This window comes from Lactuca saligna, chromosome 3, assembly GCF_052625555.1.
Source record: "Lactuca saligna cultivar CGN05327 chromosome 3, ASM5262555v1, whole genome shotgun sequence".
NCBI lineage: Eukaryota > Viridiplantae > Streptophyta > Magnoliopsida > Asterales > Asteraceae > Lactuca > Lactuca saligna.
In genome coordinates this window covers 132,857,623-132,875,296 of record NC_136419.1, presented here as the reverse complement: position 1 = coordinate 132,875,296, position 17,674 = coordinate 132,857,623, and the positions used below count along the sequence as shown (strand labels likewise).

Genomic DNA, 17,674 nt, shown 5'->3' with positions numbered 1-17,674 from the left:
TCCAATCAAACTGCAAATCCTCAAACAGATCATCATATCCACTTCCTTTTTGGAGTCCTGCGACTCAAACTGGCACCTTACCAATCAAATCCTTCGAGACCTAAACTCAACTTTCTCGCAAGGCCTGCTCCATTCAACCCAACCGACATGGCCCTTAGGCCCAACAATCACCAGGCCATTCTTAGTCGGAAAAACCACAGTCGGATAACCGGTAAAGACAGAAACACACTTTGTAATGAATCATGGCACCCAAACCATGTTATCTACCCTCAACCTGCTACTTAAAACCCTTGGAATCCTCCTCGATTCGAGTATAGATCCTCTACTTTCAGTAGTACGGTCCCAATGCTACCTTCCACATCTATCCATACTTTCCTCGAGAATCGTTCTAGATTTTCTAAGTAGCTACTCAACTCCACTATAGACCAATCCAATTCCACATACCCACTCTCCAGTGAATACTCACCACTAAACAGCACACTTGTTAGAATGAAAATACTTCCTAGGCCCTTTCCTAGGATTCCCTTCACATCTCTTTCCGCCATCAGCTGCAAAAGGAACTCCCTTCAGTACCTACTAACTACTTTTCGAATACAATTACATGCTACATGTACTAGATAATTCTTCAACTGCAAGATCCCACCTTACAACGGTTAGAATCAAACGAGAGATGTGTAATAGATCTAAATCTAACCTTCTAAAATTATCTAATCCCTGTAGCAGGCAAAACGTATTCGATTAATAGTTAGTCGATATTAATGGAAGTCTCTAAAAGCACAAACCAAGCAGCATTCGAGCATCAAGCAACCTCTACCAGCACATAACCTAAATACACTATCCAAACCAACACATTAAACCATACTAGCATACAACCCCAACTGCTCTAACTACTACACAAAATGCAACATCGAACTCAGGTAATCCTACCTCACAACTCTTAGAGATCACTAATCATAAGCATCCAATACTACCAACTCACAAAACAGGCATAAAGGCATCTCTCCTAAGCAGGCATACTAGCATGCAATACTGAGCAGATCCCTAGCCCTAAACTAGCATGCAATTCTATCAGCTCATAATAACAACTCATCGCAACACATAATCAAGTAAGGGTATTTTGGGAAATCACTGCTCGGGATCTAGCGAATTCTACACCGCACTTTAGACCTACTTTCAAAACTCTTAATTTCCTTGGAAAATCATATGATGAAAAAATCATTTCTTTTGAAAAGTTAATAACTAATCAGTTTGATTATATACATATCCATGGGTGTACCTGAATCCCTCAAACCAAGGCTCTGATACCAAATTGTAATGCCTCAAATTAAAAAACAAAATTTTCATTTTTATTTTCACCAAACATTATTCATAAATTCAAGTCATCTCATAATTATAAATCATTATCAAAACAATATCAGAGTATCCCAAAATCCACAAGACATCATAAGTCGGCGAATGTATACAATCATGTCTTTGCCTTCCCAAAATCTATATAAGTACCTGAAACACATTTAAATCAACATTGTTAGCACGAAGCTTAGTGAGTTCCCTAAAATACCACATTCACAAATAATTAGCCTCTCATGGCTAAATCTTGATAAGGACCCTCGTGTCATGTGTCTCGGTGAAAACCCTCCGGTCTCACGTCTTGGTATAGACCCTCCGGTCGTAACTCAATATATACACAAAATAGCATAACATCATAAGTCACAAAGATAGAATTCATAATAACAAATATCTCAGTATAAGCAAGTAAGACCCTCCGGTCGATAACACGAATAAGACCCTTCATCCAATAACATAAATAAGACCCTATGTTCAATAACACGAGTAATACCCTCCGGTCACACATAAATTACCACACAGTTAAGTATAGTGAAAAGAATCACCTTAGTCGATGGATAACAAATCCTAAACCCGTGTCCATTCCACAACAACTCCACACACTGAACCAAACAAGATCATTCTCAGATAACATTCATGGTTATACCCAAAGCACAAGGACCAATCTAAATATTCCCTCTAAGGCTCAAACCCAAATAGGCACACCAAGGCCCTACTCAGTAACTCCCTAGGCCCAACAGGACAACCCAACAAGGCCCAAAAGAGCAAAGCCCGACCTCAAGAAAAAGTCCAAGTCCAAAGCCTATGACTCCACTGATCAGACAAACACGCGTCGTTCATAGGTGAAACACACAACCTTCGTCGCCTAATCGCTTGATGGGGACTCAGGTCGGAACGCGCTGCGTTCCCAAGGATTACGCACAACGTTCCCGATGAAATTCTAATTCTTGTTCTAATGGATTATTCCATTAAGTCCAGCGTCCAACACCTTAGAATAATCCCATAATAATGAATTAATCCTTAAAGTCGAAGGCTTTAAGCCTTAACATGGCTTAAAGGGGCCCAAACATGATTCCAAGCACTCTAACTCCATAAAGAGGCCAATAACCCACATTTAGTCCTTAACTCCTTAAGTCCTTTCACCCAACACTCAGATCTGGTCCAAGAAGGCATTTTACAACATAAAGTTCCTGACTTTATGCCTTGTCATGGATAAATGTGCTCAAACCCAAACCCTAACTTTTAACACAAAACCCAAACTTCATAATCTTGTGCATGGATGGGAGGAATGGACCAATATCACATTTTTATGACTTAGAACACTCAAAAACCTCATAAATTACAACTCAAATGGTCTAGAGTATCCCATACTCATAAATACCAAAGCTTTGGGACAAAGAGCACATAAAACTCAAAACTAGCTAGATCAAACACATGATTCATCAAGATAGAAACTTTATACCTCTAGTAGCTTGCAAAGTTGATGAAGGTTTTGGATCTATAAGCTTTACTCCAATAATAGCTTGATCACCAAGTTCCTTCTTCTTCAATGGCCAAAACATAACAAGTCATAACCCAACTAGAACCACATGAGAAAGCCACCAAGATTCAAACTTTATACTTTCTGGAGTTAGATCAATATGATTACGGTTTGGATCCACAAGCTCCAAGCCAAGCAATGCTTCCTCAAGAAACTCCTTCTACAATAAGCACCAAAAACCCACTAAATCACCGAAAAGCTCAAGAATTCCTCAAATATAGGCTAGGGTTTCATTCTTAGGGTTAAAGAGGGTGGAGGTTGAAGAATGGAAGAGGTTTGGGTCCATAATGATGCTTATAAAGAGGCCAAACCCTAAAAACGAGTCTATGATGCAACTCAGAGAATGAAAAACGTTCCATTGGGGAACGCCCAATGTTCCCATCTTGACCCGTGACACTTTTCCCTTAAATGTCATGCGTTCCCATCTGGTATGCCCCACGTACCCGGTTCAGCCCAAAATCCTCCTAACTTCAAATTGTCATAACTTCTTCGTTATAACTCCGTTTTTTATGTTCTTTATATCCACGAAAAGGTAGCGAGAGGCCCTACACTTTTATGAAGTTTATTTATACTGAAACCCACTCGAACTCAGATCCAAAATTCATGAAAGTCCCGAACCAACGCCTTTTACCGATACCCTTGGGATCTTAAAGCACAAACCGAACTCTTTCATCACACAACATTCCTTACCCCCATCCAAAAAGGTCTAAAACTTTCTTCTTTAAATCCTTAAAACCTTCCATACGTGAATTACGGCCCACGAGCCTTAAATCATTGGATGATTTGAAACATGATGTTACATACTCACACCCCAATATTATCATCCCTATTATCCACACATCTAACTATAACCCTAAACCTAATCTGGAAATCAAATCCAAGCTCTCGTTTCTTCTTTTCCTTCCTACCTATGAACAACATCGGCTAGACCAGAATTTTGACGAGACCAGATCGCCGACAAACACCACACACCACCACCATCTTCGTCTTAAAGTCAACATCATCACCATATTCACCATTATCTCCACCTTAAATCCACCATCATTGCCTTTTTGAAGTCGTCACCACCATCTTCTCTTTGAAGCCACGACCACCAGATCTAGATCTGTTGCCATTGTCGTCCTAGAGACACCACTGCCACAGTGTTATGAAGGCAGGACTACTAAATCTAGATCTGTGTCCACCAACTCTGCCCTGAAGCCACCACTACTTCCATCAACCATAACTAGACCCGGCAAATATGTCGTGTCGTGTCGGGTTTGTGTCGTGTCAAGACATTAAACGACTTGAAAGGCTTGACCCTAACCCGACCCGTTTAGTTATCGTGTCGTGCCGTGTCAACTCGTTTATTTTCGTGTTGGTTTCAGGTTAAGGCTTAGACTATGTAAATATGTTGTGTCATGTCGAGTTGAAATATTTTAAAGGTTGGAAAGTAGGATTTGTGGAGGCAAAAAGGAAAAAGTGAAACACTAGAGTTATGAGATGGAATGATAAAATTTATAGTAAGTTTAGAAGGTAAAATGAAAAGAGTTAAAGTTGAGTAGCAAAAATGATAGGTAGTGAGGATGACTAAAACTAAGTAACTTTGAAATTTTGAATATTACTTCTAATTATTGAGTTTGGTCCACTTCAAGTCTATAACATATAATATATTTATAATAAAGAATATATAATTAAACGGGTCGTATTCGAGTCATCTTCGAGTTGAAAGTCTTGACCCTAACCCTACCCGTTTAATTATCGTGTCGTGTTGTGTCAACCCGTTTACATAAACGTGTCGAAATCTCTGACCCTAACTTGCTAATTTTAATGTCGGGTTCGTGTTGGGTTTTCGTGTCGTGTCATGTTTTGTCAGATCTAACCATAACCATAATGTCATGAAGCCGCCACCGCTGCCATCACCAAGTAGATTTGGCCAAGAGGGTAGGAAGACGAAGTAAAGAGAATCAGTGTCTCTCTAAACCCTTTACAAAATCGATGATGACGACGATGATAGGAAGATAGTGTGTGTGTGGGGGGGGGGGGAAGAGAGAGAGAGAGAGAAGGAGAGATAGATGAAGTAGATTGTCTTTCATTGGTTTCTAGTGGCCTCCGGAGTCTATTCTGCAGTTCCGACAACGGTCCGTTGATTCTCTATACTTTGTCGGAAATTATGGGCGGTGGTCCAACGATGATGTGTTGAGGTCCAGAGGCTTATGATTCCAACTTCTTCAACTCTCAACTGATATGAGAGATTGATGAATAAGGTGGGAGATGAGTGAATGAAATGAGTGGGGTATGGTTGAGAGTGAGGTCCACATATCTTTTAATTATTTGATTTATTTTCCATAACTAATAGTTAATAAAAATAGAAAAGGAAATACAAAGGGAAATACAATCTTTGCATCTCGATGAAGGACGAAAGACGTAACAAAATCATAACCTAAGGACGATCTGAGTGCAAAAAAAGTATCAAACGCATAACTTTTATCAAATAGAAACAATTTCACTAATTTATTCTATCTAATATGTTACAAATCGATGGATGCCTCCTAAAGAGTAACGGAGGTGTGCGAAGGTAGGCTCAAGCTAAGATTCTGCTCGTGAGCGTAATGGTATAAGCCTGCCAACAGTTTACGGATCAAAGTGACAAGCTGAATAAAATAGTATTTTAAAGTTTTAATTTGGATAAACCTCGAATCCAGTTAAATACAATTTAATTAGATTAATAAAGAAAACAAATCATGTTTTAGGTTGTTCTAATATTTAGGGAAAATTAGGCTCTTCCACAAATAACAACAAATTTACAAGTCAGACGTGCACAATAGCTACTTGACCTACGTAAGTGTAAAAACAACGTTTTGAAGAAAAAGAATATGGAGAATTGATATGAGAAAAAATATTTTTTGTGGTATAAATCTTCAAACACAATTTTCACAGCAAAAGAAAAGTTATATTATAACTTTAACATAAAAAAAACAAACAAAAAATAACAACAACAACTAGAAAATAAAAAATTACATGTCGGAATTGCAAAAGTACGGTTCATATTTTAAAATCATATGTTACGTTTTAGATTTTTTTTTTTTTTTTTTTTTTTTTTTTTTTTTTTTAGGAATCTTCAAAATATATTTCACCGTAACAAAGCTTCTTTTATTTATATAAAATTTGTTTTTTTTTAAATCTTACACAACAATTTATGTTTTAGATAATAATAATTTACTAAAAAAAATATTATGTACCAATCATCACCATTTCTTAAAGAACCTTTCATATCACTAACTAAAAACCCAAAGATTATCAATTCATAATTAACAAAGTCTTATACTTAAGTAATAAATTATTTATACAATTAGTTAATAAATAAATAGAGTATTTATTTATTTACAATGACAAATAAATAACATTCATTTTATTCTTATTCGATAGTTGATAAATGATCAAATTTATATATTATAAACATTTATGAATTATATGCTCTTTTTATGTTTTTAAGTATGTGATCACATACATTTACATACAAACAACAACATAATTATTTATGTGCTCTCTACACATTAGTTCGAGTAAATTAAGTTATACTTATACAAGGAACAAAAGTAAGTCAATTGATAAATAGTGGTCAATCGCTAACAACAAGTCATTTATAAATGTGTGAATCCTTTTTCTCCAAAAGCATTGACTAAATTCTTTTTGAACAATAATTATTTGCCTAAGTATCCTTTCATTAAGGAGCTATGTTCATGGATTAAAACAAAACTTACTAGACCATGGTTTCTTGATTGTGAATCAACGTTGTCATACTTATTCACTCATCACAAAGACAAACTGATACCAAACTCTAACAATTAGATAAACGAATCCCATGTTACACTATTTGCACCCCCTTAGTTTCATGTCATATCTGAGTGAAACCTTTATAAATGTCATGTTTCAAAGTTGTATTTGATGCATATTGAGGCATTATAACATTGCACCCATCCAAAAACCAAAATGATGTGAATGCTCAAAACCATTTATTCATTGTTCACTCGTTTGTTATAGATTTGCAAAGTAAAATCTTAATGTTGGGTTAATCCAATATTCATCAACAATGAATACATATGAATTTGGATACTTCACCAAGATAAATCAACTCATTAATATAACAAACTTCACATTAGTCGTACCATATAATTAACCATCCCACAACTATAACCGATTATACATATTTACTTATTTAGAAAAAGCTCATAGTGATTTCATGGATGAAAACATCCTAATTCGGAGCATAGTGATGTTTTATGAAAACCCTGAACCTTGTACGTTAATTCATCCGATATATATATATATATATATATATATATATATATATATATATATATATATATATATATATATATATATATATATATATATATATATATATACACACTAAACAGGTGATCTCACCTTCATAACGTCATTAGCCCAAATGTCATCAATAATTCCATGTTGTACGAAGAAATGTGTGGTCTTAGGTCACGTATTAGTGATTTAATTTGAGTAAATTTTTCAAGAACCACTAACTTTATATTATCAAATTCACAACATATGTATGTGTGATGTTATTCATACATGATAATATATTTTAATAAGTATATATGTTTAATAATACTTATAAATTTTGTATTTATACATGAATATATATATATATATATATATATATATATATATATATATATATATATATATATATATATATATATATATGTGCGCGCGCGCCCCCACACACATTTAATAAAAAAAATAAGACTAATTATAACAAAAGATTTCATTATAAATTCATACTTTGTCGGAGACTGTGGGTTCAAGTCTTCTCTTCTTTGATCTTTTAGCCATTTATTTTAAATTAAAAAGTTGGCATTAGATACAACTAATAATGAATTCATTACGAAGGTAGCATTTGGCTCCATGGTAAATATGTCCTTCGTAATCGAGGAGTCTTGTGTCTTATTACCTTCGAAGCCCTCCTTTACCTCTCTTTTTAAGTCACTAACATGGTCAACGATATAATCTAAACTTGCTAAACATTAGCAGAAGATGGCTGCTAAATAAGACAATGCAGCTAGCTAAAAGTAGAAATTTGAAAAACTTTTGACAAATATGTTGTAAAATTGTTATAAACAAATTAAGGCTAAACCAAATGTTAAATGTGAAACTTAGTAATTTTTATGCAATTAACCTTTTATATATATCTTGTTGCATAATGGAAGAATTGTGCCCATGAATTCGGGATATATATACTATTGGCAATGTTTGTTTTATCTGCAAGCATAAGTTATATGTTTCGAAAGAAACACGTTTTGATATTCCTTTAGATAGTTTATCTTTCAAAATAACAAATTAACCAAGTCCTAGCACTATCAAATGTATTGAACATGTTCAAAAAACCATGGTACACGTAGATGTATATTTATAAATACGGTTAGACCGCACCTCTAGTGTACCAGTTATTGTGTCTATGATAAATATTAGACAGCCAAGTGACAATATTTAAATAACATTTAAATAGTAAACCCACCCAAGATGAATGCTCTCTAGTATGTTCACAAGTATGTTAAAAGTGTAAAAAACCAAATTTCTAACAATATATTTAAATAATAATTACCCTAACTATATACTAGTAAGTAGTAACCGTATAGTTAAAAATAGTGTTAGGTTTACCTAATCCATAAATATCACAAAAGCCTCAACCTTTTGGAATATTAGCATTGATCCCTATAAAATTTTAATTTGCTTAAAACCCCTTTGATTATAAACACACGTAAGAGGAGAAGAAAATACAAAAGGTGAGCATGGTAATGATTGAATGGATAGAGGAAAGGCTGCCATAACACAAAACACAAGCCCACATTGGATTCTCTTAATCTTTGATACTGTCTTCCTCCTTTTACTGCAAAATTTATTTTTTTCTGACAACCCTCCTACTCACTATTTCCATTTTATGTAGATAATTATTCTCTGTGATAAAACTAATCATATTTGTACACATTGAAAAAAGCCATAGAACATAAATATTTATAAAAGTTATATTTATGTCATGTTTGAATATAATTCTAACTACATATAATTATGATGATGAAAGAGTTTATTTTCTTTGAATGATGATAGCCTATTTTGACCATTTTCGTTTGTGTATTTGGTGTTGACTCCTATGCAACAAAACACGTGTGTTGACTGACTTTCTCTTTATTTTCATAACTCCCATTTTCACCAAATTGGAGTGGCATCATGTCACACACACCCTATGTAAACCCTTGATGTAAATCATGAACACCTACTCAATAAACCTTTTCCCACTCGTAATAACATTCAAGATTCAATCTAATACGTACGAATAGAAAATAATATATGAATATGCAATACCAATGTTTTAAAAGTTGATCAAACAAGCGAAATAACACAATCTTTATATGAATTAAATAACAAACTTTTTAGTTTCAAGATTAACAAAGACCAATATCATTGGGTGAGAAACCCTATTGCAAATTGCCACACATACAAGCATAAAGCACCAAACATGGCCACAAAAGGCTCTTTGTACCCTTATGGCTATAACCCATTTGCCGTTTTGGGTTTAGAAGTAACTACTATGGTTCGAAAAACCAAGAAAAAAGAAAGACACATCAAACTTGAAACAACCCATAAAAAAACAAGACTATCTCATTTAACTCAAAAGCTAACCTAATCAAGAATCATATACTACTATATTTGTACATGCTTCTAAAACAAACTCTAATCTAAATCTAACCTACATAACTGGAAAACTAGTGAGAGAAAAAAAGGGACATGTAAAAACCCTAAATTTAAGATAAATTCAACTTGCTTTCGAGAGGAGTTTGAACAAAGAATCCAACTCCGGTGAAGTAAAAAACTCCATGTTTCCATTGTTGTGACAAGTCGACACCGGCCGGCGCTTCCTCGGCGGCGGCGGGCAAGGTAAAGCCTCCGGTATCCTCGAGTCCTTGGACGTCGGAGTTGTGTTCCCGGAGATTGTGTTATCATCATCATCTTCTTCTTCTTCTTTCGCCTTTTTTATAGATAAAGACTTCAATGGAGCTCTCATGGTGATTCCTGCAATCACCCATTTCTTCCCTTCCAAAGATTCCCCATCTACTTGATGCTTTTTCGAAAAACCCATATCAAAAACCCGATAAAAAAGATAGCTTTTCAACCAAACCAAGAACAAGAATCAATCGAACTTTTGTGAAACCAAGATTGAAGAAGAAGCTAAGAATATAACAAGAATATATGCCCGGATTGAGTAGTAGAGAGGAAGGAGAGGTTTTTCGGAAGCTTTGAATGGAGGCGGTAAAAGATAAAGAGAGAAATAAAAAGAGAAAGAAAGTGAGTTTTTATATATTAATGAGACCCTAAAACGATTTGCATAGGATGCTTCCTGCCCGTAAAATTTCGGGCAGGGTAAGAGCAACAAAATGGTTTAATAACTTGGCGCCAAGATTTAGCAACGGCTCTCTTTCCCGCGCAATCTGAGTGTTTTTTGGGGTTTGGAGTTTCCTATGCACGGCTGCGATTGGTGGTTAAAGGACGGTGGTGACTGGTGAAGTCGCTCGCCGACGGAGGCTTTTATTGTTTGGTCAGCAATGTCGTCTAAGTGGGCCCGGTGGTCAGTGGGATTCAGATAAGATAATCGTCCTTTAGGAATAGATTTTTTGGGCTGGCCCAGTAGACAAAAAACGTGTAGAATTTGGCCCATAGATCGTTATAAGGTTAGAGACAAGAGGTACGATTCTTTAAAGAAGTGTTACGTTGGTGTTTTGTTTGTAGTGGAAATATATATAAGGGGTGATAATATATGGGATGATGATGTTGACGTTTAGTTGTTTGTTTTATTTTAATTTAAAATTATTTGCCGTTAAATTTGTTTAGTTTTGAAAAAATAGCACCATTAACAAGTACAACATTTATCATTTAATTTGTTTTTTATGATCTCATTTGATCGGTGGAAACAGATTTTTTCGATGAGTCTCTGTCATACATAAGTTTTCGGTGAATACCAACCAAACAAAGACTTCCATATCATGTTCTTGGGTAAAAAAAAGTTTGTTTCTCTTCAAAAATCGAACTTCATGTTTTCGAAGATGAAGAAAAACTTCATGTTCTTCAAAATGAAAACATATACAAGAATCTAGCTTCCTGATATTATGATTTTTTTTTTCTGGGTTTTTTAGTTCTTGGAGATGAAGAAAGGTTTTGAGTTCTTATGGGTTTCAATAGAAGAATATTCGGTGGGTTTTTCGAGGTTTTCTGGTATGTGTGTTCTCATAATGTGTCAATATTTCATTAGAAAACTCATTTTGCTAGAGAGTCATCGGAGATGTTAAAGTCCACGGAAATTGACTAAACCTATTATAGCCAAATATAAATTTATTTTTTGACCACCAAAACAAATTCAATACCAAATACTTAAAACAATTAAGGGGGTGTTTGGCTTAGCTTTTCACGGTCTAAAATTTATTTTTGAAAAAAAAAAAAAAAACAAAAGATGTTTGGCAAAGCTAGTTTTAAAAGTTACTTTTGAAGTTTTTATATAAGGAAAATAAACTTTTTGGAAAAGTCAGAAAATTCTAACTTTTTTTAACTTTTTCCAAAAAAGATTTATGGGTTTTTAAAAGTTAAGCCAAACACCCCCTAAATAATATTTCTTTACTAATAAAAGTATGGTCAATTTAAATTTTAGATTTATTGAAAACATAAATTAATTTGTAAAATAACTAAATGGCTAGTTATAATTATTAATATTCTGTTCATTATAAGTATTAAGCTATAACTAACTACCATAATGAATAAGTATATGTGACTTTATTATTATATAATATTAAAATATATTATGTTATGAGTTTTTAGTGCATGGTCATAGTGGAAAAAATATATTTAGCATAAGATTTTTGCAAAAATATATAAATTTTGTGCATGGTCATAGTGGAACGGGTCGTTACAATTCTCCCCCACTTATCTCAGACTTCGTCCTCGAAGTCTGCTACGGTTGGATCTGCAAATATCTCCGGGTAGTGCGCTCTCATCTCCTCCTCAGCCTCCCACGTCCATTCAGACCCCTTCCGGTGCTGCCACTGTACCTTCACTAGTTGAATTACCTTGTTCCTCAAAGTCTTGGCCTTCCGATCCAGAATCGCGACCGGTCTCTCAATATAATTCAGGCTGCTATCAACCTGAATGTCCTCTAGGGGAACGACTGCTGACTCATCCACCAAACACTTCCTCAGCTGCGACACGTGGAAGGTGTTGTGGATCTGACTAAGCTCCTCAGGAAGATCTAACCGATAAGCAACCCGACCCACTCGGGCCAAAACCCTGAAAGGACCAATAAATCTGGGGCCCAATTTGCCCCTCTTCCGGAACCTGATGACACCCTTCCAAGGTGAGACCTTCAGAAGGACCATATCTCCCACCTGAAACTCCAAGTCCGAACGCCTCCTGTCAGCGTAGCTCTTCTGCCGACTATGCGCAGTCTGCAGCCTACTACGGACCTGCTGGATCAACTCAGTCGTCTTGAGCACCACTTATGTGCTCCCGATGACTCGCTGACCAACCTCGCCCCAACAAATCGGGGTCCTACACTTCCTCCCATACAGCATCTCAAAAGGAGGTCGATCAATACTCGCATGATAACTGTTGTTATACGAGAACTCCGCTAACGGAAGATACGTATCCCAACTGCCCCCAAAATCTAGAACACATGCCCTCAGCATGTCCTCAAGAGTCTGAATCGTCCTCTCGCTCTGCCCATCAGTCTGGGGGTGAAAAGCGGTGCTGAAATGAAGACGAGTACCCATCTCGTCGTGGAACCGCTTCCAGAATCTGGATGTGAAACGGACATCTCGGTCTGACACCACCGATACCGGCACTCCATGACGTGCCACAATCTCTCGCACATAGATATCGGCTAACTTTTCCGCCAATATACTCTCCTGAATTGGAATAAAATGGGCACTCTTCGTCAACCGATCCACTACTACCCATATCGAATCCACTCCGCGTGCGGTCCTGGGAAGCTTGGTGACAAAATCCATGGTGATGTCCTCCCATTTCCACACGGGAATGTCTAACGGCTGCATCTTGCCGTGAGGTCTCTGGTGTTCCGCCTTGACCTTCCGACAGGTCAAGCATCTCTCAACATACCAAGCGACGTCCCGCTTCATGCAGGGCCACCAATAATCAGGTCGAAGATCTCGATACATTTTCGTCGCCCCTGGGTGGATAGAAAACCGAGACTTATGAGCCTCGTCCATCAATACCTGCCGCACTCCACCCCAGTACGGTACCCATACCCTCCCATGAAGCGTCAGCAAACCCCGACTGTCATAATCGAACGAAGCTACTCGGCCCACTATCCTCTCACACTTCTGCCTCTCCTCCTTGAGGCCCTCCATCTGAGCCTCCTTGATCCGCTCTAACAACGGAGTGATCACTGTCATCCTCATACACAGATCTCTGATAGGGGCCGCCGACACTTTGCGGCTTAGGGCGTCGGCCACCACGTTAGCCTTCCCTGGATGATAAAGGATCTCACAATCATAATCCTTCAGCACGTCCAACCACCTCCTCTGCCTCATGTTCAGACTCGGCTGGTCCATAAGATATCGCAAGCTCTTGTGATCCGTGTATATAGTACAATGGACCCCATAAAGGTAATGTCTCCAAATCTTGAGGGCAAACACAACTGCCCCCAGCTCCAAATCGTGGGTAGGATAATTAGCCTCGTGAGGCTTCAACTGTCTCGAGGCATAAGCTACCACATGGCCTCGCTGCATCAATACTGCTCCCATACCTGTGATCGAAGCATCACAATAGACTACGAAGTCCTCTACTCCCTCTGGCAAGGTAAGGATCGGAGCCTCGCACAATTTCTGTCTGAGAGTCTCGAACGACGCCTGCTGCTCAGGCCCCCAACGAAATACCACCGACTTCTTGGTTAGTCGGGTGAGCGGCACTGCTATCTTGGAGAAGTCCTGAATAAATCTCCGATAATACCCTGCCAACCCTAGGAAGCTCCGAATCTCGGATGGAGACTTCGGGACCTCCCACTGCATCACGGCCTCTATCTTGGCCGGATCTACCAAGATACCCTTCTGGTTGACGAGATGACCAAGAAACTGCACCTCGCGCAACCAGAACTCACACTTGGAGAACTTTGCGAAGAGTCTCTCCCTCCTCAAGGTCTCCAACACCTCCCGCAGGTGCTCCTCGTGCTGCCCCTGTGTCTTGGAATATACCAAGATATCATCTATGAATACTATCACCGACCGATCCAACATCGGTCTGCACACGCGGTTCATGAGGTCCATGAATGCGGCTGGGGCATTGGTGAGCCCAAATGGCATCACCACGAACTCATAATGACCATACCGGGTCCTGAAAGAAGTCTTCTGTACATCCTCATTTCTAACCCTCATCTGATGATAACCAGAGCGTAGATCGATCTTGGAGAACCAAGACGCTCCCTGAAGCTGATCAAACAAGTCATCTATCCTCGGAAGTGGGTAACGGTTCTTCACCGTTACCTTGTTCAACTCCCGATAATCAATGCACATACGATGCGACCCATCCTTCTTTCTCACAAACAGGATCGACGCTCCCCAAGGCAAACTGCTCGGCCGAATGAAACCCTTATCTAACAGCTCTTGCAGCTGTGTAGACAACTCCTGCATCTCAGGGGGAGCTAGTCGATACGGTGCTTTGGCTATCGGAGCCGCACCAGGAATTAGGTCGATCCTGAACTCAACCTGTCTCTCAGGAGGTATCCCCGACAAATCCTCGGGAAAAACATCCGGGTAGTCCCGAACAATAAGAACATCATCAATCGTCGTCTTGCCCTCCTCCCGGGCATCCAAGACGTAAACTACAAAACTGGCGCAACCTTGCTGAACATAGCGCCTCGCCCTTGCGGCGGAACAAAAGGTCGGTCCTCGCTGGGGCCTCTCGCCCTGAATCACTATCTCTCCCCCACTGGGAGTGCGAACCCTCACTAGCTGAAGCTCACAATCAATCACCGCCCCATTGGGGCTTAGCCAATCCATACCCACAATAACTTTATTCCCTCGCAGGGGAATAGGAACCAGGTCCACTGAAAACTGCTCATCAAATATCTGAAGGGAACACCCTCTATGTACTCTGCCGACCCTCACGGTCCTATCATCTGCTATCTCAACCTCTAATGGACAATCCAGCTCCCCTGGAGCTCTGCTAAATCTCTTGCTAAGCGCAAGCGATACGAATGATCGGGTAGCCCCCGAATCGAACAATACCAAAGCAGAGATGCCGTTCACCGAGAACGACCCTAAATAAAACATATCATCAAGTAATATTCAAACGATAATGATAATTAAAAGGTGAAGGAAAGATACATACCCGTCACCACATCAGGAGTCGCTCGCGCCTCCTCTGCTGTCATCTGAAACGCCCTGCTCTTTGCCACTGGCGCATCAGACCGGCCCTGTCGGCCATCCGTAATCCTCAAGGTGGCAGGGGCAGGTGCAACCACCTTCCCCGCTGCAGCTAAACTGGGACACTGGGACTTTTTATGTCCCCTCTGATTGCACTGAAAGCAAATCAGATCTGATGTTGTAACCGTAGTAGCAGGGGTCGTACAATCCCTGCTCAAATGCCCAATCCGACCGCACTTGTAGCAGCCGGAACTCCCTGCCTTGCACGCCCTCTCGTGCAATCTCCCACACTTGCCACACCGACCGTGGCTCTGCTGACTCCTGGACCTGTGATCTGAAACCTTGGGCTTTTTGCCCACACTGCCTGAACCCGAAACCGCCTCCGGTTTCCTCTTCTTCTCCATCTCGAGATCAATCTCCCTCTCCCTAGCTCTAGCAATCATGTCGTCCAACGTTTTACAACTGGACCGGCTCACAAACATGCGGATATCACTTCGCAACATCTCATAATAACGGGCCTTCTTCATCTCCTCATCGGCTGCATACTGAGGAACAAGAAGAGCCCTCTCTCTGAACTTAGCGGTGATCTCCGCCACCGTCTCTGTAGTCTGGGTAAGGTCCTGAAACTCCCTAGCTAGCTGCTGCACCTCAATGACCGGTGCAAACTCCGCCCTGAACCTAGTAGAGAAATCAATCCAGGTCATGGCATCCAATGTTGCATCATCCCCGATGGCATGTCCAACCTCCTCCCACCAATCCCGTGCCCTGTCCTTCAGAAGACAGGACGCCAATCTGACCTTGTCCCCCTCGGGACACCTGCTAGTGCGGAAAGCGTTGGCCACATCCGCCAACCATCTGGTACTCGCTATGGGGTCCCGTGCCCCATGATAGTCTGGAGCTCCGCATGCCCTAAACTCCGTGAACGTAAGTGTGCGCGACCCTATCATGGCCGCCATCTCAGCACGAAAACCACCCAATCTCTCATCCATCAGCTCTAAAATACCCTCCTTGATCGAACCGAAGATCACAGGAGTCTGCTCCAGTATGATGCGGGTAACCTCAGAAGAAAGGAACTCTCTGGTCTGCTCATCCATCTGCCCGACCTCCGGGCCTGATCCCGATCCTGATCCCCCTCCGGTATCTGAGCTGCCGACTGTTGGTCTCGGGCGCAAAACTACCATTCTTAAACATATCATAACAACATCAAAACACTGAAATATCACAAGGGATCGTGATACTACTACTAGCTTCCTGGTCTTGTCTTGGCCTTCCTTGATTCGAGTACGGATCCTCTGCTTTCAGTAGTACGGGCCCATACTACCTTCCACATCTATCCGTACTTTCCTCAAGGACTGCCTTGACTCCACCAAGTTACTTCTACTACTGCTATTCTCTGCTACTCTCATCCTAGGCTTGCCCTAGGGAAACCTCAGACTTAACACAACTGGTCCTCAGTTGCTGAAGGTCTCGTCATAATGCCAATTAGCCACTACCTAAACACCATCACATGTGTTGAGGATCAGATAATCCTTCAAGTAAAAGACCCGTCCCTATAACGGTTGGACTCAAACGAGAGCTGCACAATAGGGCCAGTTCCAGCACTCTGGGATTATTCAACCCTGACCACATGTGGTGTGACGTGTTCACCTAATGGCTAACTCCCATCACTCAGATTCCCACAAAGCACAAAGCAAGCAACATTCGGACAAGGGAAACAGACTCAAGCAAAACTATTCTCGTAACAAGAAACTGCACTAGCATAGGATGCTAAGCTCCCACTATCAGGCATAACCTAATCAGGCTATCCTACTGCTGTCTACTCAATTCTAGCATGCAATACTCATAAAGCTGTAATACATAAAAGCAGGCACATAAGGCATTATCCTAGATCCTTAGTCCTATATTAGCATGCTGTTCTACTGAAACTGAAACTGAACAAATAACTTGTATGGGTAATTTGGGAGTACTTACTTGAGCTCGGCTGATCGCATGCACACACCTCTATCTCGTTAAAAAAAACGATTTATTTCCTTCTAAGTGCTTTCAAAATTCTTTTTGTAAAACATTTTTATTTATTTTAAAAAAAAATCTTTTATTTCCCTTAGTTTGAGTTCAGATACACCCGGAAGTGTATCCGAATCCCTCAAACCAGGGCTCTGATACCAACTTGAAACGACCCAAAAATACGACCCAAAAATTTTGTTTTTTCAATGTAATCAAAACCATAATCTGAGTATCATAACATAAAAACATACGCGATGTATCCCAAATCATAATAAAATACTGTGCGGAAAAACTGTATCATACTATATCAAATCAAGACAACTAAAACCATCCCCAGGATAAAAGCTAAGCTGTGGTGTGT

At 39.4% G+C, this 17,674-nt stretch overlaps 1 pseudogene; it reads right to left on the bottom strand.

Moving 5' to 3' along the window:
- Window positions 1-9,282: 9,282 nt before the first annotated feature.
- LOC145033950 (cyclin-dependent protein kinase inhibitor SMR6 pseudogene) lies at window positions 9,283-10,305 on the bottom strand (annotated as a pseudogene).
- Between the last annotated feature and the right edge of the window lie 7,369 nt (window positions 10,306-17,674).